The sequence below is a fragment of the Hylobates moloch genome, unplaced genomic scaffold, assembly GCF_009828535.3.
Source record: "Hylobates moloch isolate HMO894 unplaced genomic scaffold, HMol_V3 SCAFFOLD_9, whole genome shotgun sequence".
Taxonomy (NCBI): Eukaryota; Metazoa; Chordata; class Mammalia; order Primates; family Hylobatidae; genus Hylobates; species Hylobates moloch.
In genome coordinates this window covers 91,526,554-91,549,882 of record NW_026652284.1, presented here as the reverse complement: position 1 = coordinate 91,549,882, position 23,329 = coordinate 91,526,554, and the positions used below count along the sequence as shown (strand labels likewise).

The 23,329-nt window shown below is 36.9% G+C and overlaps 1 long non-coding RNA gene across 1 annotated transcript in view; it reads left to right on the top strand.

Annotated features, from left to right (window-relative positions):
- Nucleotides 1–10,510: 10,510 nt before the first annotated feature.
- The window catches only part of LOC131384236 (uncharacterized), a 137,110-nt gene continuing 124,291 nt past the window's right edge, over nt 10,511–23,329 (top strand). Inside the window, exon 1 of the long non-coding RNA XR_009214895.1 lies at nt 10,511–10,582. This is a non-coding gene — a long non-coding RNA (uncharacterized LOC131384236). The remainder of the gene's footprint in view (nt 10,583–23,329) is intronic.

Genomic DNA, 23,329 nt, shown 5'->3' with positions numbered 1-23,329 from the left:
GGAAGCTAAAACACAGTATGTCCCAACTAAAACTCTTTATGCTATTTCCCAATACCTGCTCTTAGTCAAATAAATACATCAATACTTCCTGTATTTGTAAATGTTGCCAATTTATACCCTATTACTGAAGGCCACAACCTAGGAGTCACAGTTAAAACTTCATCTCATTCTCTTGAAATGTTAACATAGAAGAACAGGTGAGGTAAAAGTAGAAGGCTAGACCCTCTTGCACTGACCCCCTCCCTTTTTACCTCAGTATAGATTCTTAGTAAATTGTAGGGAATTAAAATTCCCCAAAGGGTACATTTCTTCTGTACAATATTTACTCAGGCTATATAATTGAAGTAGAATTCCTTTACACCAGAGTGTGAAGACAAATTACCTGCGAACCAGAAGAAAAACCCCAAATACCCTGTAGAAAAGGAAGCTCTCTATTAAATTTCATTTAGTTCAGGCTTTTCTGAGTGAAATTAAGTGTCTATGTTAGGACCATGCTTGTTCCCAGAAGGATCACCCATACAAAGCTACAGCCATACCAAAAAAAAAAAAAAAGAAAGAAAAAGAAAGAAAGAAGAAGTAATAACATGATACAATATAATAGATGGAGGGTTGTGTAAATAAATAACAGATAAACAAAAATGGTAAAAATCAACAGAAAGGATGTTTAACTTGTTTAGCAGGACAAGAAGAATTGGATAGTACAAAGGTTTCTGCAGGTCATATGTTTGGAAGGGCTTACCAGAATTTGCAGTGCATACTCATGTATGGCTATCATTTAGGTAAAGAAAAGGGACAGCAAAAGATTGACTGTCCTGCATGTCCCTCTTTTAAATCAGTAAGGTCTGTGCAAAAAATGCATGTCAGATTTACAAGTCAAATTTGTTAAACCCGCTGGGCCAGTTGCAAACCATTGTTAAATATACTGACCCCGAGGGTCCTTCATCAAGTTTCAGACTTAAAGAGCAAATTGTGAATCCACTGTTCTCATACTGGCCAGGTTTAAAGAAAGTATTTTAAGTTCATCTGTAAATCAACTCTATCTCCTGAAACAGCCTAGTAAATTTCTTAATATTAAGTGACTGCATATTTATATTGAACATAAATGAATTACTTTGTTTCAACGTGTGTCTATAATGGGGTTTTTATTTGTTTGTTTTTTAGTTTGTCCAGTAAAGATGTACAAATTAGAACTCTAATAATTTATGCAATATTAATTGGGTTAACACTGATACACAGGCATTCCTGATTTTCCAAAAAAAAAGGTTAGATTCAACAGTTCTATTTTGTATTAAATGGTGATACATATCTGCATATACACATACATATATGTAGCTACATCTATATATAATTGCAAGAAATAAGGTTAATTTTTCTTTTTATTTTCTTTTTTTAATTGGGAAATTTATTGTAGGTGAGTGTGGATGTGATTGTGGTGTGTGTGTTCACCTAGTAGTAAGTGACTTTTCATTATAATTTTATTTTTATTATATTTTTTAATTTATTTAGATTTTGTTAGAACAGTTTGGAGCTCAGGTCAAAATTGAGCAGAAAATAAAGAGTCCCCATCAACCCTCTGCTACCACGCATGCACAGCTTACCCCACTATCAACATATCCCACAATGGTATATTTGTTACAATTGATGACCCAACATTGACAGGACATTATCACCCAAAGTCCATAATTTATATTAAGGGTCATTCTTGGTGTGCATACTATGAGTTTTGACCAATGTATTATATTTTTATACTATTATAATATCATCCAGAAAAGTTTGACTGCCCTAAAAATCTTCTGTGATTCAAATATTCATCCCTTTCTTTCCTCTAATTCTGGGCTACAATTAATCTTTTTACTATCTTCAAAGTTTTGCCATTTTCAGAATGTCATGTACTACTACAGCTGAATCATATAGCACATACCATTTCCAACTGGCTTCTGACACTTAGTAATATGCATTTGTTTCCTCCATCCCCTTTCATGGCTTGGTAGGTCATCTCTTTTTAGCAGTGAGTAATATTTCATTGTCTGGATGTACTATTTTATTTTACTCAGTCACTATTGAAGAGCATCTTTATTGTTTCCAAATATTGGCAACTATGAATAAGCTGCTATGAATAGCTATGTGCATGTTTTTATGTAGGCATCAGTTTTCAATTCATTTGGCTAAATACCAAGGAGTATGATTGCTGGATTATATGCTAAGAGTTTGTTTAGTTTTGTTAGAAATAGCCAAACTGTCTTCCAAAGTAGCTGTACAATTTTTCATTTCACCAACAATAAATGAGAGTCATTATGGTATATTTCTTCCCCTTGAGTTAGAGCTGGTGCTGTTAGGAACATCAATGACAACATTACCATAATCATAGCTTAAAATATACCCCAATTGCCTGGAAATCATTTCTTTTCTTTTCCTTCTTTTTAATTTTTTTCTTGGCTGATAAAAGATAATGGAGGTTATAATTTGGGGAGCCAAGAAAACTCATACGGAATTAAAAATATAGACAGGAGAATATTATACTTTGATCTACTTCCTAGATCATTCAGACGCTGGTATTCTAAACCATGTGAGTAATTTTCTTCTCAAATTGTAGAAAAATTGGTATCTTAAATCTGCTTCATGAGATTAATATTCTCTGTTAAAACAGTTTTTAACAGAAACAAAGTTAATGTGGGAGAAATTCCTAGAGAAATGACTAATGAAAAAGATTTTGAGTAGCCAATTTTTTGCACTGTTTATGATGCATTACATAGTTTGGACAGAGACAAATTTCCTGCTCACAGTATTTTTCTTTAGGAAACTAGTTTCTTAAATCCGTAAAAATTCTAGTAGAGATGAATACACTTTAAAATGAGATTGATTCAATAGCAGAAAGAGTTAAACTCTACGAATCTACTATATCCAGGTCAAAAGCCTTGACAGACTATCAATTTAGACAGTAAAAATTTCTGGGAAAGAAGCCAAGTGAGCTAGCACCAAGATAAAGAGCCGTAAATCTGAAGAATGAAGTTCTCTCTGCTTCTAAAGGACCACCTTACTTATCCTGCTCTTTTTAAATTTAAAGATATTTGCTTTATAAAGTCTGAGGCAGATGGTGGGGACTTATCAAGGGTTAAAGGCAACAAGCATTAATTTTTGCCTCCAGGTTCATTAAGACATCAGACATATTTAGAAGAACTCTAAGCTGTATGCCAGAGTTCAGGTATTTAGGATGAGATAAAGTTTATTTCATTATTTTTTCATAGTGCGATTACCTTAAAAGAAAAAGACTACTATAATTTTGGAGGAAATAAATAAACATAAATCTGAGTTTGCAAAGTTGAAGTAACTGGAAATGTCCTCATGTTTCCCTGGGTATGTTTTTAGAATTAGTTTATTCTGCTCTTGCAAAAATATCATTCTTACCTAAATAGGGCAAAGGAATACAGGCCACTGATTACTGGGCATTTTAAGTGAGACAGCTCAGAGATGCTAACCTTCACCAAAATTCTAGCATTCAAGAAAAACATTTGGTAGTAGGGTTAGTGAGTAAAACTAGAACAATAATACAGATTTTGAGGAAGGAGTGATCTAATCCCCTATTTATAATATAATTATGTAACTGATGCCTTTGAATTACGTCTGGTTATCAAAAAATAAATGATGTTGTATCTTCTATTGATATAAGGGCATCTGATAGAATTTTATTTTGAAATATCTCTCTGCATTTCTATTTGTTTGGTAGAAAGTCAATGATCTGGGGAATGCATCAACTTCAAAACAAGTTCATGTTGACTGCCAATACAGGTTCTTTCACATTACTTTGTCAAAGCAAAAAAAAAAATCATATTTCCTGTTTGGTTACCGGAATATATAAATTTATCAACATTCCCATAATCTGAGAAAAATAGATTATAAACCAATGAACTTTGAAGTTGGGTTTCTTTGGGAAGTAGAATCTGAAACAGAGGTTTATATACAAGAGATTAATTAGGAACTGCTCTTTTAATAAACATTGTTGAGGAGTGAAGAAAGCAGAATTGGCAGAACAATAATTTGAACTAAGATTCGGTTACAACAGAGGTCTTGGCTGATCAAACTCAGAGCTCTGGCATGGGGATAACCCTACAGACTTGTCTTTTATTGAAGACAGGCAACTTGCCTTTACATTCATTGCCTTGGCCAGACATTGAACACTGGCTTCTTGGGTAAGAGAATATAATTTTAGGCAAGAAAACTTTTTTAGATGAGAATCATTCTTAAAGAGGGGCTCAGGAGATAGACGTGAGCTGCCAACACTGCAAAAACCTGAAAGAAATGAATGATTTATTCTGGTAGCAGGGGACCTCTAGGAAGCCGTAAGAGCATAGACCACCTCTTGTGTGCCTTAGATCTGCTTGTTTGTATAATGTGATAAGAAAATACATTTTAAGTAATTTTAGCCAGCAGCTCTTCCTGGAATAATTACAAACTGATGTTTATGGGTATGCATTAAAGTTCCCATTGCTATACCTTGTTGATATATTCCTGCAGTTATATGCTCATAACTGAAACTGATTCTCATGTTATCTCTAATCTACTACCAAGTATAGATTTGTCTTGTGTTTGACTTGTGCTTCTAGTGGTTTCAGAGATTTACCTGACGGCTTGACTAAGAACTTTATCCCTGAGTGGTCTTAACTCCTGATCAACAAGCACTTCTCAGATGATAGTTAGTGAACTTTCCCACTTACTTCCATTATTTGGCAAAGAATAGATGCGCAAGTGAGTCACTTGGGTGCCTGAATATGTATTATTGGTTCAACTATCTCCTGATGATTTAAGTTCATTACCTCTAAAAAGAACGTGACTTGTTTCCTTGTCAGTGGTTCTCCTGCAATGAGGAGACTGAAGTGAATGAATGATAGCCATAAGTTTGAATTGAATTGGACTCTTGTTATTTCCCTAATAGAAGCATTTTCCTTCTGAGAACCAAGGCTCTAAAACAAAGCTTACAGTTGTGTAGATAGGAAAGGCAAAATCTCCAAGTGTGTTTCTGGAGAATGCTGAAAAGTGACACTACTACTTATGTGCCTTGGATTGTATTTTACTTAAGGACACAGGGCTTCATAATTGTCACTGATGTAGAGTGTATACTTTATCTTTGCATATAGTGTCCATTACCACAAAGCATCATATCCAAATGGCACTTCAACTTCACCTTGAACAGGCCATTCCTTTGCCCTATTAAGCCTACACCTTCTGTGTACCGAATGGTGCAGTAATATGATAGGACTCTTGGATTTTAGATCATGAGTTGCAAAATTCTTGATAAAAAATTGGTCACTTAATCCAATTCAGTATTATTCAGGATCGGGTGTTGGTGAATGAAATACTCTGTTACGTTTAAATATTGTATGGGCAAGACATTATGTGCAGGAAGGGCAATACCATACTTTATATGTGTTGATTCTAGCCAAGATAAATTGTCACACCTTTTGGGATTGAAGGAGTCCAAGGTAATGTCTCTTTGCCACAACAAAGTGGCTGGTTAATCCCCTTAAAAGACAGTGACATGTTAAGAGTTCATAATTTGTCCCTGTGGGTTGCAGTTACAGTAGCTAAATTGCCCTTCACACTTTATATTCACCACGACAGTTCTTTTTCCATGCCTCCTACTCATGGACTCCTAGTCTGTCATTTCAGACCTAGATCAACCAGCCCAGTCAAGCCATTCATACTGGGGTGTGTGTGTGTGTGTGTGTGTCATACTTTTCTCAGGCTTACTCTCTTTTCTCACAGAGTGAAGGTCCAGATTTAATGTGAAAACTAACTCAGGAAGGTTTTCCCTCTCCACTGCCTTTCAAGGGCACCTAAACGAGGTCTGTAGTACACCCCAAATGCATTTTCCGCTTGCCCTGACATACAAAGTGAAATCACATACCATATCAACACAATCCATCTGTAAAAACGAGCATGGTCTTTCTACTCCATCTGCTGGTTTTATTGGAACCACCCTGAAGGGACACAGTGTTAGCTCATGGAGAGGCAGGGTATGAGCATGGTAGAAAACACAGGGGCTGGCTACCTGCTCACACAATTTACTTCCATCCTCCAATATTGCTTGTGAACTGGGTTTACCACTTTTACTTCACTATGAAATCCTGCCTACCCATCCAGTTTTATGAATTAGTGAGTGCAACAGAACTTAGCTCATGGTTGGCATTTCTGGCTACCAGGCAACTTGGTGTTTTTGGACAGGCGCTTCATTTCTACCTGGATTCACTATCATGTCAGGAACTGCTTTTCAAATGGTATTTTCCTCTGTGGATGGCATAGTTTTATCAATGATCTATCAGGCTGCCTTATGATTCTCCCGTGGAGGCTTGCTATAAACTCCACGCAGTGTCTTTCTGTAACACTAACAAGTCTAGAACCATAGGGTCTGCCAAATCCTATAATACAATAGGATGGACTTGCATTACATTTCAGACCTTCTTCAGCATCCTTTTCTGCTCTGATACTCACCAAGAGCTGTTAGTTTTTTGTGTCACATAGTATATGAGTTAAAAATCATTACAAATTGTGGAACATGGTAATTTCATAAACTCAAAGGCCTATCAAAGATTTTGTGTGTTTGTTTTTCGCTCTTATTGTGGAACGTGTAAGTTACAATAATTTCTCTATTACCTTAAAGGAGTCATTCCAGTATACACATACCCTAAATCACTGGAAGCCTAATATTTCCTGCTAATGATGAATGCCCCTGAATATATGTAAGCTTTATTTTAATCCTCTGGAGTGCATGTGTCTTACCAAAACTTTTAACCTACTGGCCACTTCTTGCAAATTGGGAGAATTAATGTAATACAGTTGATATAGGGGATCAATGTCATAGTCTCTATTTCTCTTCAGACTATATTATGGCAGAGAAAAGAAGAGTTGGGCAAGACCAGAAATTTATGTTGTTTAGGATCCCATCTATATGCAAATTGTTTGCTTTTCGTTGTTGTTAGTTAAGGTCTTCTGAGAAGCACATACAAAGACATAATTAGACAATGAGGAGACTTAATGGGCAGGAGAAGGTAGGCAGAACCTTCAAACCTTGACATATGATTATAACTATAAAAACAAGGGGAAATAAAGAAGAATTGATTTGGAAGAGTCGCAGACTGCAGTGAAGCTCTGAGAAATTCTTGACCAAGTAAATAAGAAGCCCCAGAGGAAAAAAATGCCCATTAGTGGGGTACTACATTGGGCTAGAAACAACCCAACTTTATTCCCTAGTCATGCTCATTCTTTGTCTATGAGAAATCTGGAGAGAATGCAGCCTTGTCATGAGACCGCTGGAAATCCAAATGTGTGGCAGGTGGAGGAACCATCTACGCTGCTCACAATAGGTTCTCTCAAAAGGACATCTGAGCAGCACAACTCCATGGCTGTCAAAACCTGACTCTGATCAGGTTTTAACACCTATATTTATAATTTTCTTCTGAAAGAAAGCATCTATTTTCTGGATCAGACATTAGAATTAATTACAGCAATAACAACATCACTTTCCCTTACCCCAATCTCTCCAAGGCAATGAAATGAGGGCAGTTGTCAACTGCACTTTCGCGTCTGTGCTACAGAAGAGGAGCCCTCAAGTGACAAATCTAGGATTTTATAAGGAGCTGCTGTACAGCTGCTGCCCTCCCCTCCTGAGGAAAGAAGAGAAACCTTATTTTCCTAATGTAAACAAATCTCAAAGAAAAGTCCCTAGGTTTTTGCCTTCCTTCATGGCTTGAGGTTTTATTCCTTTTTAAAGTGTAAACACATGGTTCAGAAAGAGATAAACTTATACATCTCTAAGAAGTATTTTATTCTTGGGTTTCTGTTCAACAGTCCATTAACCTAGATTGCCTGTATTTTTTGCTCTGAAAGCCATGAACATTCAGAAGCATGAAAACATTTTTTGCTACAATTTCATACTTCTTGCACCACACAAATACACTTAACATATGCACAGGCAGGAAGCAGCTCCTCTATGGCTCCTATGGGCCTCTCTTTCTCAGTTCAAATTTAGAAGAGGGAGGTTAGTGACATGCAGGCCCAGCTCCGTAGTTGTTTTCAAGGGCAAGCTTGGCTTCCATAGCCTTCTTCCTCTATTATTTATTCTAAATTCTCATGCTCAGCTATCATCTTTGCAGGTTTTGGTTTCTTATGTGGTAATGGAACTCAAACTCTCATTCCTGAGTGATGTGAGTTCTTGGTAACCATCCTCTTCTGAGGCCAGAAATGTTGCATAAATACGTTTATGGTTTCAATTAGAAAAGAAAACACTAAGGGATACTAAAGTGAATCACATGGGTTACACACCTATTTTTTCCTTCTCTAATTGTGTAAAAACATCTGTACCACTTTCTGCTGATGAGAAGAAAACACCCTTGTCAAGATAATGCATTCTTTACTTATCTTCTGGTCCCTATACACAAAATGTCTAAAGCGCTTAGGTGGCAAGCACCTAAAAAGCTAAAACATGTAGTTTAATGTGATGCTTGCTGTATCATGAGAAAGTGCTCTTATGTAGTCTAAAATTCTCCTTAATTCATTATTACATCCCTCCACCCTTGATTCAGCACCTTCAGAATCCAGTCACACACATACCATCCTGTCTCCTTCTAGTAATTGTTGGCTAAGATCTGCAATTCACCTATGACGTATTCTGTACCATTAATAAAAATGTCTATTCCTTTCCATACCAGATAATATTGTGAATTAATGCTTGTAGTAGGCTAAATATGGCCACCCACAGATATTAAGTCCTAATCCTTGAGACGTAAAAATGTTAAGTCCTAATGCTTCTGACATAAAAATGTTATGAGGCAAAAGGGTCTTTCGGATGTGTTAAGAATCTTGAGATGGGAATATTATCCTGAATTACTAAGGTGAGCCCCAAATACAGTTACATGCACCCCTATAAGAGGGAGGGAGAGGGAGTTTTAACACAGACAGAAGAGGGGAAGGCAAAGTAAAGATAGAGGCAGAAATTGGAATAATAAAGCCACAAGCCAAGAAATGCCCGTAATGACCAGAAAGCCTGACAGCACTTTGATTTGGGATCACTGATACTGACTTCAGACTTTTAGCCTCCACAACTATAAGATAATAAATTTCTGTTGTTTTAAGTCAGTAATTGTGCTAACTAGTTAAAGCAACCACTGAAAACTAATACAATGCTAATCATTCAAACTGCACTTAGAAAGAGATGTAGGGTTAAATGATGAGGGGAGCACATGTTTTCAACAAGGAAGATAACTGTGCGTTTTCTTCAATAGCTGAGTTTTCTGCTTTAACACAGAGGACTGGGATATTCTGCAGGTATAGAGGTGCCAGGAGAGTCTGAGGTTTGATGACTTCTGAATACATTGACAAAGATAACTCTATATGAAGTCTCAGAGTTCCAATCCTTTCTATCAGGTCTCTGACCTCAGTGTAACATATTGCTAGCATTGAGAATACAGCTTTCTCTGGAGCTCTCCTTCTCTCATAATTAAGATTTAGCCATGATCCTGAGCTTTTCCTATGTTCCAGCTGTAGGAAATGATTCTCTTTACATGCTGCCAAGGAGGCCATCTGGCTTTCACACTTAGGTTTTCATTGGAGATTAATCATCCCCAGACGTTGTGAAGCATTGAAGAAACTCAGCAGCACCCACTGGATTTTATGCAGTTAGTATTACTAATTCCTACGGAACGCTCAAAATCCTGAGCCATTGCACTTTCTCATATATTCCTTTCCACTGGTATTTCTTCTCAGTTAAATGCCAGTGGAAGTTTAATAATTATACCACTACCACAAGCCATACCCATGGGCTATTTATTAGTCAGCCAACTACCACTAACGGTAGGGTCTTCACAGCCAACCAGCCAGCAAGCCATCCAACCCCAAACTCCCATTTTAGAGGTGGCTACTTTGGCTGACTCCTAGCTTCAAATGTTTATGGTCAGGTTTCCTAGGAAAACAACTCTGACACACAGATTTACATACAAAACTCTTTTTTGTTTATTTTTTGGTTTTTCGTTTTGTTTTGTTTCGGGGGGAAAGAAGTGGTTTTCTTTGTCATCCTGGTCCTTAATAGTATTAGCCAAGGCTCCTCTCAGCTGCTCTCCTGCCCTGCCCTGCCCTCTACAGCCCTCTCTTGGAAGGACTACCCTCTCCACCAGTAGAGGACGCCAATGTGACATGAAGGCTGCTGGGAAACGTAGTCCATGGTCCTAAAGGGCCTGCTCTGAGTCCCAGGAACCCCTCCTCTAGCTGCAGGATGGACTCAAACCTTTTAAGCCTAGAATTTACAACAGTCTGGGGGCCTTTCTATCTTGGTTCTGCAATTAGCCCTATCCAGAACACTTTGCAAAGCTTAAGGAGAGCCCAGGGCTGTTCACAACTTCCCCTTCCTCTAAGGCCTCTAGCACAGTGAGGTAATGGAATTGTGATTATGACATCATGGACAGTTCAGTTGCTTGCATTGGGGGAAAGGGAGAGTATCGTGGTTACAGCTGGATCACCTAAGGCAGAGAGGGAAGGAACCAACAGATATATGAAGAAGACTATTTCCTCCTCAGGAAGAAAAAATCACCTATAAGTAAGTCTCCACCACTGTCTCTCACTTCAACCAAAGTTTCAAGTCCTTTTTAGAAGCCCTGAATTTAGATGTTAGAAGGTGAAGAGATTGGGGAACAACTAGATGGTTACTGGTTGTTATGTAAATTTGAATCTCAGCTAGCATTAAAGATGGTTCAAAGAGATTGGCAAAATAATGGAAAAAGGAGAGGTTTTAAATAATGCCTTCACATTGTGATTTCTTTGCAGGGCAGAATTTTAGATTTTTAATGTATTGGAAAGTAGTAATAATGTAATTAATTGTTATGGTTATATTTAGAAACAAAGTTCCTCAGAAACATCTGTTTTCTCTACATATTTTGTGTTTTACTTAAGACTAGATAGATATTTTGAACCCAGAAAATTTGAGACAGGTCTCAGTTAACTTAGAAAGTTTATTTTGCCAAGTTTGATGATACACATCCATGACACAGCCTCAGGAGGTCCTAATGACATGTGCCCAAGGTGGTCAGAGCACAGCTTGGTTTTATACATTTTAGGCAGACATAAGACATCAATCAATACATGTAAAATGAACACTAGTTCAGTCCAGAAAGGTGGGAAGACTCAAAGCGGGGAGGGGTCTTCCAGGTCACAGGTAGGTGAGAGACAAACAGTTGCATTCTTTTGAGTTTCTAATTAGTCTTTCTAAAGGAGGCAATCAGATAGGCATTTATCTCAGAGAGTAGAGGGATACTTTTTAAAAGAATGGGAGGCAGGTTTGCCCCAAGTAGTTCCCAGCTTGAATTTTCTTTCTGGCTTAATGATTTTGGGGCCCAAGATATATTCCTTTCACATTTCTCTCCTTTTCTTTTTTCAAATGTTTTGGATAAAGCATTTTAGAAGAAAATGATTCTTTGGTTCCATGTTTCGTCTGTATCACATGGCTAGAATGGTTTATTCCTAGGCAGGTAGGTCCCAAGTTATTAGGAAAGCTCATAGTTAGAAGGTTGTGAAGTCTCATGTCCTGTAAAGAGAAAATAGGGGGAGGAAGGGAGAAAAACAGTAACAAACTAAAGAAGAATTCTGGAAAATTGATATAGGCCACATTACTCTGAAGTCATACATCAGTAGGCAGGTGAAAGGGGCCAGGCGGAGACCAAACTACACTGGTCGTGGTCGGTCAAGAGATCTTTATTGGAGGTATCGAGCGGCACCACGCAAGGAGAACGAAGAGAAGAGAGAGAGGGCTGCCGGTGTGCTGGGTTTTATATCCCTTGGGCCTACGTGGATTGGGCTGGGGCGGGCCCAAGGGAAGGCAGGAGATGCTTCTTTCTGATTGGCCCTCCTTTGGCGGGTTCAGACAGTGCCCGGTCAAGGAGGGGAGAAGAACCCGGAACCAGCCCCATCTTAAGGTACGGCGTCATTTTAAGGTACCCCATGTTACCTAATAGCAGGTATGAAAGTGGCTTATGTATGTAAGTAGGTTGCTATTACTTTCTTCTAAATTTTAAGATGTCTAGCTTCAGTTCACAGGGCTTTACGAAAGCACAGCTTAGTTTCCAGTGATTTCAAATTAGGAAAAAGTGGGGGGGGAAAGGAAAAGAAAGAAGAAAAAAGTAAAAATATTATTTTGGAGGTTTGTAGCCAGGAAAAATTAGAATTCAGCCAAAACTGTAGAAAATAATAAAAATTGAAAAACATTAGGCAAGACTAGAATATAACAAAAGGTGTAATATAGTTTTTGAAACGTATTTTTTCTGTCTCCAGTTCCCTATTTTTACTAAAGACAAATCATAATAGGACTGATTTGCCTTATTATACTTGGCCAGATTATTTGTATAAAGTACAGCCAGAATAATTATTTTTCACATAGAATTTTTTAAATTGGCTTTGGTGGAACTTTGTTCCATAGAAAGAATCTCAGATAAGACTTTTTTAAAGCCAAGCCCAGCCATGGATTTCTACCATCAAATACCTACAAGTTGGGTGAATTTCCTCTCCTCTTGGGGTTTCAAGATAAACTGTGGGCTCCTAGACCTGTCAGAAAGTGACATTCTTTAGAGTCATTTGATTCCTTAAAGGAAAGCACACCATTCCCGTCAAAGCTTGGTAAAAATAACCAGATTTTCCAATTGTGTCCTGTTACAAATGGAAACAGATTTTTATTGCACTTATGCAAATAACTGTATTGCCATAAGCTAAGAATACTCACAAACAGTTTCCAAATTCTGGCAAAATCAGGGAGAAACAAATATGCTCCAAAGTTTATTCATAGGATTTTAATAAATTGTTAAAAGCTGTCAATAGCTCAAAAGTTTCAAGGCCCTGAAAAACAAAACAAAGCAAAAAGTCAAAAAAATTAGTTCAGTTCATGCAGTTAATTCCTGTTCTGTTTGATATTTTTGAATATTTTATCTCTCCATCAGTCTTAAAAATGTTTCCTCTATTCTGATATCAAAATCTCCAAAGTTATCAGAAACCTGCATTCAAGAGCACCTGTTAGAGTTTAATAGCTGATTATAAAACCACCTTCTAAAGAGGACCAAAACAACCCAACAGTTGTCCAGGGATGACAAAAAGTTTTAGGGCAGCCATAGTCAAAGGTACAGTTGACAAGAAAATCTGTTACCTCTGTGGCATACAATAATTTTAACATAACAATTATGACTATTACTTATAATGTACATGTCATATGAGAATTACAGGAGTTTCCCATAATTTGGCAACACATACCAAAAGCATATTTATACTAATACAGCCCAAAGAAAACCAAACACCATTTCATATTTGACAATGCTTCCTGCATAATTTTTGTACCCAATAAGCCAAATTATGTCATTTTTGGACTTTATTAAACCTAATATCTTAAAGGATTAATTAGGTCAGAAAAATTTATAATTTATAATTTATTATAAATCAAATTATAAATAGAGAAAAAGAGAACCTGGGAACCGTAGAGTTTTCAGGTGGACCTTAGGGCTCTTTTTCCTTAATGTAAATATACACAAACACTGTATTATTTCCATTTTACCCTGGCAAGCAGAGTTGCCCTGAAACCTACAGAGTGCTCAAAAGGGGGTCATTCCCCTTGTTTCCTTTTTATTCTTAGATTGTTTCCCACTTTTTTATTCCTTAAAAGGAGAAACTTAGCTGTGGCCTAGGGTTTTTGTGTGGTGGATCGGTATGTGCTGCTTGTGGGCAGGACTTAACCATGTATCACTGCTGGGTTGTTTCCACCCTCTACATGTCTCAGTTACTCTCTCTCCAGATATCTGTGAACTCTGAGAGGGCTCAAAACACCAGGCGATCAGCCCTTATATGCATTTCCTGGACCAACCATTTTTAAAATTATTTTTTGTTAGGGATTTCCCTGCAGGGCCACTGCACATGGTACGGGGTCAACCCTCAGACATTCCCATGAGGCCCCCAGTCACTCAGGGATACCTTTCAGCTGGGAGAAGCAAATGCCCTTTCTCTTCAGAGCTAAGAAAACCCAAGTCTGTCACTAATGTGTGAAAACAACAGTTCAGTTTCTCACGCAAATATGCACAGAAAAACCAAATTAAGATGAATTTTGGGAGAAAAAGCAATAGCAAAGACCCTTTAGAATGCACCCGCAAGCTAGAATTAGGATCCTCAAACAACAACTTCCTAGGAGAGGAAAGAAAAAACAGCCAAGACCACTTCCTGCAAACTGCTCATCCACCCGTAACTTTGTAGCTCTTGTCTGCCATTATCTATGTCAAGGTCAAATCCTCTCACAGTGCAAAGTCATCCCTGTTACCCCAAGCCAAAAAGATCAGGTCATGCAATACAGAAAAACAGACCTTTAGACCTAAAAAGAATCTTCCTATGACTCTAGAAAACTCAAAGAAAACATAACACCCCCAAAGAGGATAAGTAGTGCCTTTGTTCTGAATTCTTTAAAGGGGTTCAAATCATTAGAAGCCTTCTCTAGATTTTTTGGTACTGCCAATAGCAAAGGGGGAAGGAGGTATTGGGTGGAATAAAAGTAAACAAAAGGGCAATCTTTTGTTTGTTTTTTTAAGACAGGAAGCAAACACAGAAACCAAGCACATGCTTTTTAGTTTTCTCCTTTTTTTTTCCTTTTGCATCTGCGATGAATTTTAGCCAGATTCAAAAGGTCTTGAATTTGAAATTGTCACTCAGATTTGACTAAGTCAGGTAGAGTTGGTCAAATCTGATGGGAGAAAGACCAGAACAAACAACAACAACAAAAATCTCAACAATATGATCACTGGGTGCTCCAATGGTAAGGAGAAATTGAGACCAGCTGGTTGTTAATCTTAACTTCGGCCAAGACAAACCCCAATTCAGTTACTTACTTAGCGATGAGTCTCAGGCTAAAGACTGCTCTCTACCATCCGAGAAGCAGGGGAAAAATATAACGCATCTTTCTTGCTGGAAGCAAGCTCAAACTCCATAAAGGAGCTGCCTGCCTTCCATCATCATGGAAGCAGGAAAAACTTGCCTTCCTTGTGTTGGAAACAAGAAGAACTCCAAAAAAAAAAACAAAAACAAAAACAAAAAAACAAAAGAGGAGCTGTAGAGCAAAATCAACTTTAGATCTTGAACAGATTTGGGGAGATCAGGGATTCTCTGGAGGGGGTGCTCTCAGACCTCAGCAAGTTGTCCTATTTTTTTTGAGCCATAAAGTTAGCTCATGCTGGTATCAAACACCAATAGATCTTTCAAAGGTCAGGGGAGCATCTCCACTTAGAATTACTTTGTGGTTGCCAAATGTGAACCCCCAAAATTCGAGATAGGTCTCAGTTAATTTAGAATGTTTATTTTGCCAAGGTTGAGGACACGTACCCACAATACAACCTAAGGAGGTCCAGATGACACGTGCCCAACGTGGTCAGAGTACAGCTTGGTTTTATACATTTTAGGGAGACAAGAGAAACCCACCAATATATGTAAAATGAACATTGGTTCAGACCAGAAAGGTGGGACAACTTGAAGTAAGGAGGGGACTTCCGGGTCACAGGCAGGTGAAAGACAAAAAGTTACATTCTTTTGAGTTTCTGATTAGCCTTTTCAAAGGAAGCAAACAGATAGGCATTTATTTCAGTGAACAGAGGGATGACTTTGAATAGAATGGGAGGCAGGTTTGCCCTGGGCAGTTGGTGGCTTTAATTTTCCTTTTAGCTTAGTGATTTTGGGATCCAAGATATTTTCCTTTTATGTTGTATATCCATGACCAGCTAGAAGGTAGATCCAGTGGGGGAATCTTCCTCACTTGAAGGAATAGAGGAGGCAGGAGTCATTGAATCTGCAACTGGGGTGGAAGTGGGGGTCAGTCTGTTTAGGCTAGAGAGTTTCTTTCTGTCATTAAACTTTTGTTTTAATGGGTTTCAAAATTCTGTGATAGATTTTTGATCAATTGTTTTTATTTCAGAAGAACTGGTTTTAAAAACTAGTATTTAAAGCTACCACTCTCTTCTGCACACACACACACACACACAGACACACACACATATACACACACACACAGTCTAGTAAACATTCTCCTTTCTTCCTGAACATTTTATGATGCTTTGTTATCATTTACCAGTTAAGTTTCAGTGGTCGATAGAGACAAACAGTTCTGAGATATTTTCACTGATTACAACTGGGGTGGCAGGTGTTACGGATAATATTCATTAGGCTTCTGAACTTTCTAAGCAGACTTGGTGACATTGCCAGCTCTAGCAGCCTTCTTGTTCACACTTTGATGATGTTACTGAACCCTGATTTGGATGCTTGCTGTTCAAAAGAGAGATATGTGACACAAGAGTTGGTGAGAGAAAAAGCAGGTTCATTCAGAGAGCCAGAAAACCAAGTACCATATTAAATCAGCACAAATTTCAGTCTCTTTTTATGTTAAGGGAAGGGAAAAGAGAGGGAGTTTGGTATTGAGAGGTGACCACTGACTACAGATAACTGGGTCCCAGTGAGAGTCTGAGCAGGCTGGGAACTTCTTTGTCCTTGGTCAGGTCTCAATGTTCCTATAAATGTTTAATAAAACATAGTTGTTTAAGGCCAGGTGCGGTGGCTCGCGCCTTTAGTCCCAGCACTTTCAGAGGTCAAGGTGGCCAGATCACCTGAGGTCAGGAGTTTGAGACCAGCCTGGCCAACATGGCAAAATCCCATCTCTACTAAAAATACAAAAATTAGCTACGCATGGGTGTGTGCACCTGGAATCCCAGCTACCCGGGAGGCTGAGGCAGGAGAATCGCTTGAACCCAGGAGGCGGAGGTTGCAGTGAGCCGAGATGTCGCCACTGCACTCCATCCTGGGTGACAGAGTGAGACCCCGTCTAAAAAAAAAAGTTGTTTACGTACTTCTTTAATTCCAGAATTAGTTTTAAGGGCTGCATTGCACTTTTTATATATTATTTCACTGATCTAAAATTATGTTTACATGCAAAAATAGGTAAAAGCCTCTCAAACAAAACAGTGTTATGTTCTTTTACTGTTTCACTGTTACAGTGATACCCATAGGAAGTGTCTACTTCATATTATAAACAGCAAAGCAACCTAGAGAAGGATATTCAGAGATGTTTTCAATACACATGGGCTAGCCCAGAACCCTATCAATGATGGCAGCACCAGCAGATTTCAAGAATTTGAGGCCATCATTCTGGTTTCTTGCTAGAATGATGACCGGCCTTCTTCAGCTAAGCAACCTTGCCAGCAATGTGAGCTATGTGGCAAAGACAGCACTGATTTGGCCTAGATGGTTCGGGATAATCACATGACCAGTGAAGCCAGCTGCTTTCATTGAGGTGTAATTTTTACTGTTACCAGCCACGTTCCTGTAACAAACATATTTCACAGACATGTTATTAATATTGAAACCCTTTTGTCCACAAGAAGAGCTTCTCTCAAAGCTTCCTGGTGCATTTCAACAGGTTTTACTTTGGATGTAACACTAAGGAAAGCAAAGGTGAACATGATATTAAGTTTAATAATTCCAGTCTCTCCTAGGACCACAGGGAGAGTACCAAGTCCATCAATTTTGTAAACATCCTGGAGGGGCTGATGCTAAGTCTTGTCAGTTAGTGGGCAGAGAAAGAAGTTGAATTTTATTATTGTCTCCCAAGCCGAGTTGTCTTACATCAAGGCCCACCATGATCCATGATCATAGGTGTCTTTGTTGTTCATCCAAGTGTGTATTTTAATTCACACATTTGCTTGAATGACCAATATTTATAACTGTAGTCTATGGAGGTTGTGTTTTACTTAGTCAACTTGCAGTAACCAGGAATTCCATTAACAGTATATCTATAAAGGTGTTTATCTGTGTTTGACCTAGTGAATCTCCTCAGAAACAGAATAAATGGGCAGTCCTAAAATTAATTTGGAGATTATATGTCTATTTAATTAAAGCAATTAAAGTTACTCTTAGTGCTTCTCTAAGAGTCACAACCAACAAGGCTATGCATACCTTAATTCATACTCCTCCACGTTTACTGAAGGTCAACGTTGATAACCAGAGAAGTTTATGGCATTTGCAAAATGGTCCAGGACTACCATCTATGACAAATCTAGACTTAAGTTGATTGGATTCTACCACAGCTATAAATGACCTTATTCTAGATTAAATTAAATTTGTCTAATCTTAATCTGGAAAAATATTACAATTGAAAAAAATTTGATGGGTTAAGGAGTTGGGAACAAATCCACAAACAAAGTCATATAAACTACATAAATTTGTGACTAATCAGAAACTTTGAATGGTGGATACTCAGGTGATAGATAAAAATATGTAGATCTTGAAAAACTGGGTCTTTGTCTTTATTGGAATGAAATGAACTTGTTTCTGGGCTTTTTCTACAATTATGCCACTGATCTGTTTATCTTCATGCCCACCCAAAAAAGCTTTACATTTTAGGCCGGGTGTGGTGGCTCACGCCTGTTAATCCCAGCACTTTGGGAGGCCGAGGCGGGCGGATCACGAGGTCAGGAGATCAAGACCATCCTGGCTAACGCGGTGAAACCTCGTCTCTACTAAAAAAATACAAAAAAATTAGCCAGGCGTAGTGGCGGAGGCCTGTAGTCCCAGCTACTCGGGAGGCTGAGGCAGGAGAATGGCGTGAACCCAGGAGGCGGAGCTTGCAGTGAGCCGAGACTGCGCCACTGCACTCCAGCCTGGGCGACGGAGCCAGACTCCGTCAAAAAAAAAAAAAAAAAAAGCTTTACATTTTATTGTTTGTAATATCTCTCTATCTGGCACACTTTCCTTGGTTTTCTGCAGGGTAATCCTAGACTTTAAATGTTCTTTATTTTTTTCACGTTTTGAATTACCTAGTCCAGTTTCATGAAATGCCCTATTGGAATTTTGATATTACATTCATTTTGAGTGTTTATTTTCATGAACAAAGTGTATCATTTTATGTATGTTTCTTTTCTATATTTTTAAATAAATTATATACTTTGATTAAAATAGTGTTATTCCATATTATAAAAGATTAATTTTATGCATATATTTTATTTGCTATTCTATTTAATTTTTGCTTTAACTATATGTGAAATTAATTTATTTTAATGGCTCTCTTAAAAAGCAAGCATTTAACTTTTAGCACTCTGTTACTACATATATATTTTTAAGATAGACAATAATATTACTTGAAATATATGTTTATTTTCTTCCTTTATAACATATATTTTATATCTTATTTATATGGTTACTTATTTATTTGTTATTAGTATTTGTTTATTGCGTTGGCTAAGAATTCAAAAACAGTATTGAAAACATGGTGTCAATGTTTGTATCCTGCTCCTTGAATTTGCTATAAATAACAATTATCAGATTAAGGATGGTCCTTTAGTTTTCTATGAAGCATTTTTAATCTTAAATGGATCTTTCCTTTTAAAATATTTTTAATCAAATAATTTATATATTATGCTATTGTGAATTACTCTAATATGTTTAGTCAAATGGTCTCAAGGATATGTTAATGCCATGAATCTTATACCCATGATTTTTATCAAATAATTTTTAACATTTTGTTATCACTATGGATTATGTTAACATGCTTGTTTTTTATATTATGTTGTTGAGATTGTACAAATATTGAATTTCCCAATCAGACTCTCATGAATCAGAAATCTCAGTCAGTACCAAAGCTTAGCATATAAGCACCAGCTGAAACAGGGAGAGGGCCAGGATTCACAGCATGACTCCCTAGCTGTTTTCTCCCCTAATGTGATGTGCATTGGCCTACATTATAATATCAATTTCTAAATAAGGTGGGCAGTAACAACACTGGTATAGAAGGCAGGTCATGAAACATCTCTATTTTATACTCAGTTATTGGCTTACATGACATTTCCCACAAAATCACGTCTCATAAATTCATGTATTCTAGACTTATTTACTATAAGCAATTCTTGACAAATATGTACATCCTGCTAAAAGCAAATCATTAGTTTTTTTTATTTCCCCAAAACGTTTATCTAGTAAAGGAGTGAAAAGATTGCCGATCTGCTGCTACACCCACAGTTAAATTCATGTCCGCCTTGCAAATTATCATGTATAAAGTAAATACAATGCCAACAAAAAATTTGAACACAATTTTCACAAGTGAGTTATCATGTAATAGCCACCCAGGTTCAGAAATAGAACATTAACTGTACCTTGGAAGGGCTCCTTTCTAATAACAATCCTAGTCGTCACTGAGAGGTAATATCTAATTTAATTTTTATGATAGAACTCTTGTTTTTCTTATAAAATTATCAGCTGGGCCTGCCTTCCTAAATAATAGAGTTTTATTTTTCCTGGTATTGAAATGTATTTATGTGGATTTTATATAAATCTTATAAATTGATTTTTATAAAAAATATGAAATTATGTTATTTTTTAATCATTCTTCTATCTCATTATATTTTATATTAATTCAGGTTATTACATGCGTTTGTGTTTAGTTATGTCCACTAATGAATAGTATTCCATTCTATGACTCTTCCAAAATTTATTTAAGCGTGCGAATAGGCTTTTGTGGTACCACCTAGTTTGGTTTAATACAGGGAAAAAACAGATTGTGTATTACACAGAAGCATGTATGGGCATGTTTTTCAAAACATATTGTAAGGCATATACTTCTTGGTTCACATTTACTAGAAAATGCTAAAGTAATTTTTTAAAGAATCTTTCATATCTCTCCCATAGGGGAATATGGAAGTTCCATTGTTCTATTTCTTAAAAAGTAAGTAAACAACAACACTAACAAGAAAACAGTGTTGGCAGTCTTTACTAACTTTAGCCATTTCTAGCTGTATAATGGCATCATATTGTGTACTAATTTGAATTTCTTTCATTTATACATTTGAGCACATTACCTTATAGCTACTGTCCATTTGGATATCTGCTTTTTTCTGGAGGCCCTGTTCCAGCATCTAATTTTTCTATTACCTTCTTTCTTTTTTTTTTTTTTTTTTATTTTACTTTAAGTTCTGGGATACATGTGCAGAACGTGCAGGTTTGTGACACAGGCATACCTGTGCCATGGTGGTTTGCTGCACCTACCAACTTTAAATTTTCTTTCTTTCTACTGATGTATTGAGTTATTTAAGTATCCTCGATAGGAGACTTTTTGTTATGCATCTTACATGTCTCTCACAATATGAATTATACTTTCAATCTCTTAATAACTCTTAAAACCATGAAGATATAAACTTCTATTGTTATTTATAAACACCGTTGAATCTTCCATATTTACCTCTACAAATTGAACGGGAACTGATGGTGGGCTATAATATTCGACAGGCATCAAGACTCTTGTCTTTCCACAGGGTTACAGAGCAAATGAATAACAGGTATTGAAAAGATGACACTTGCCCTGCTTCCCTGAAGTGCCACCTTTGTTGTAAATTATGTGCCCATCCCACCTCTATTGAGCCTTGTACAGATATCATTATACAAATATCAAAATATCCTTTTTTTTTTTTTTTTTTTTGGAGACAGAGTCTGGCTCTGTCTCCCAGGCTGGAGTGCAGTGGCACCATCTCGGCTCACTGCAAGCTCCGCCTCCCGGGTTCACGCCATTCTCCTGCCTCAGCCTCCCGAGTAACTGGGACTACAGGCGCCCGCCACCACGCCCTGCTAATTTTTTTGTATTTTTAGTAGAGACAGGGTTTCACTATGTTGGCCAGGATGGTCTCGACCTTCTGACGTCGTGATCGGCCCACCTCGGCCTCCCAAAGTGCTAGGATTACAGGCTTGAGCCACCGCGCCCGGCCTTCCTGTCTTAATCATTCTGGCTTTACAATTACTCCTAATGTCTGATACAGCGCAACTTCTTAAATTGAGTGTGTAGACATTTCATCTGGAGTTCTTGCTAAAATGAGGATTCTGATTAAATAACTGTAGGTGGAGTCTGAAGTTCTGCATTTCTAAAAAGCTCCTACGAGATGCTGATGCTGCATAATCATGGACCACACTTTGAGTAATGAGGCAATGAAGTCAGTCCTCCAAAGATGTTCTTTTTATTTCAGTTTGCATTAATTATTCTGGCTTTTTGCATTCAATTTAAATATTGTTATCAGTTCATCAAGTTTTGGCCCCTAAAAAGCTAGAGCCAAGTAGCAGTGGCAGCAACAAAAACAACAACAAACTTCCACGGGAAATTATATTTGAATGTAATTGCATCAATAAATTAATTATAGGAAATTGGCAGTTATAAATTACTGAGTTTTCAAGTTAAGGGACACAATTCATGTCAACAATAATTCACTTATTTTACTAAGTGTTTTATATGTAACAATTTTGCAATTCATTAGATTTTTTTCCCTAGATTTTTATGTTATTTTTATGGCATACTTCTTAAATTTTCTGTTCGGTGCTGGTATGCTATCATGTATTTTTTTTATGTTGTTTTCTCTGGTCTTTCTGATATGCTACCCTAGAGCATTAAAAGTATTAACTAAAACACATTAAACAGTGTAAAATTGTATACAATTTATTTTACCAGCTTCTTTTATACTTGTTCATGTATCAGAAAAATTTTTCTCAACAGCAAGGCAACTATTAATAAGGAGTTACAACCTTTACACGGTAGACTTTTCATTTAAATTTGAATCATAGAGGTTACTTCTTTTCTTGTCATCACCTGTTTAGTTTATGAACTAGATACATTCTAGTTGCATTAATGTTTAAAAGAGAAAAAATTATTAATTTAATTAAATATTTGTCCTATCCTTGAGTACTTGTACAGAATAATGTACTCTCTAACACCAGTTAAATATTAAATGCATATTATTGTTGAATCATTTTATTTCGATTGATATAAAGATACATCAATTTTCAAATGATAACAGCAGTGATGCTTAACTCAATAGTTTTTAATAGCTCATTTATTTTTGACCCATTTTGAAGTATGAATTGAAAATTGTTATGAGAGTAAAAATTGCCTTTGAAAGCAAAGCTTCTACAGCTTTTATTAGCCCTTGAATAGTAAGTGAGTTTTGAGATGGTATATGTTTTCTTCATTTTAGAAATTATTAAGGCTATTTCCTCCGATAATGCTAAAATAACTTTAGAAAATAATATGAAAATGGTGAAAGCATATCTAATACTTTTATTGTAACCTGAAGCTATTCTATGAATATATGAATTGTCATTATTTTCAGTGTTCTGTGATTAAAGAATAAAAATGACTTAAGGATAAAGGGTGCATATTGCTTCATAATATTTAGTTGCCAATTACATATATTGGGAAAAAAGGATCAGGCTTACTTTAAATAAATTGTAATGTTATTATGATAAGCAATTCTATCTCTTA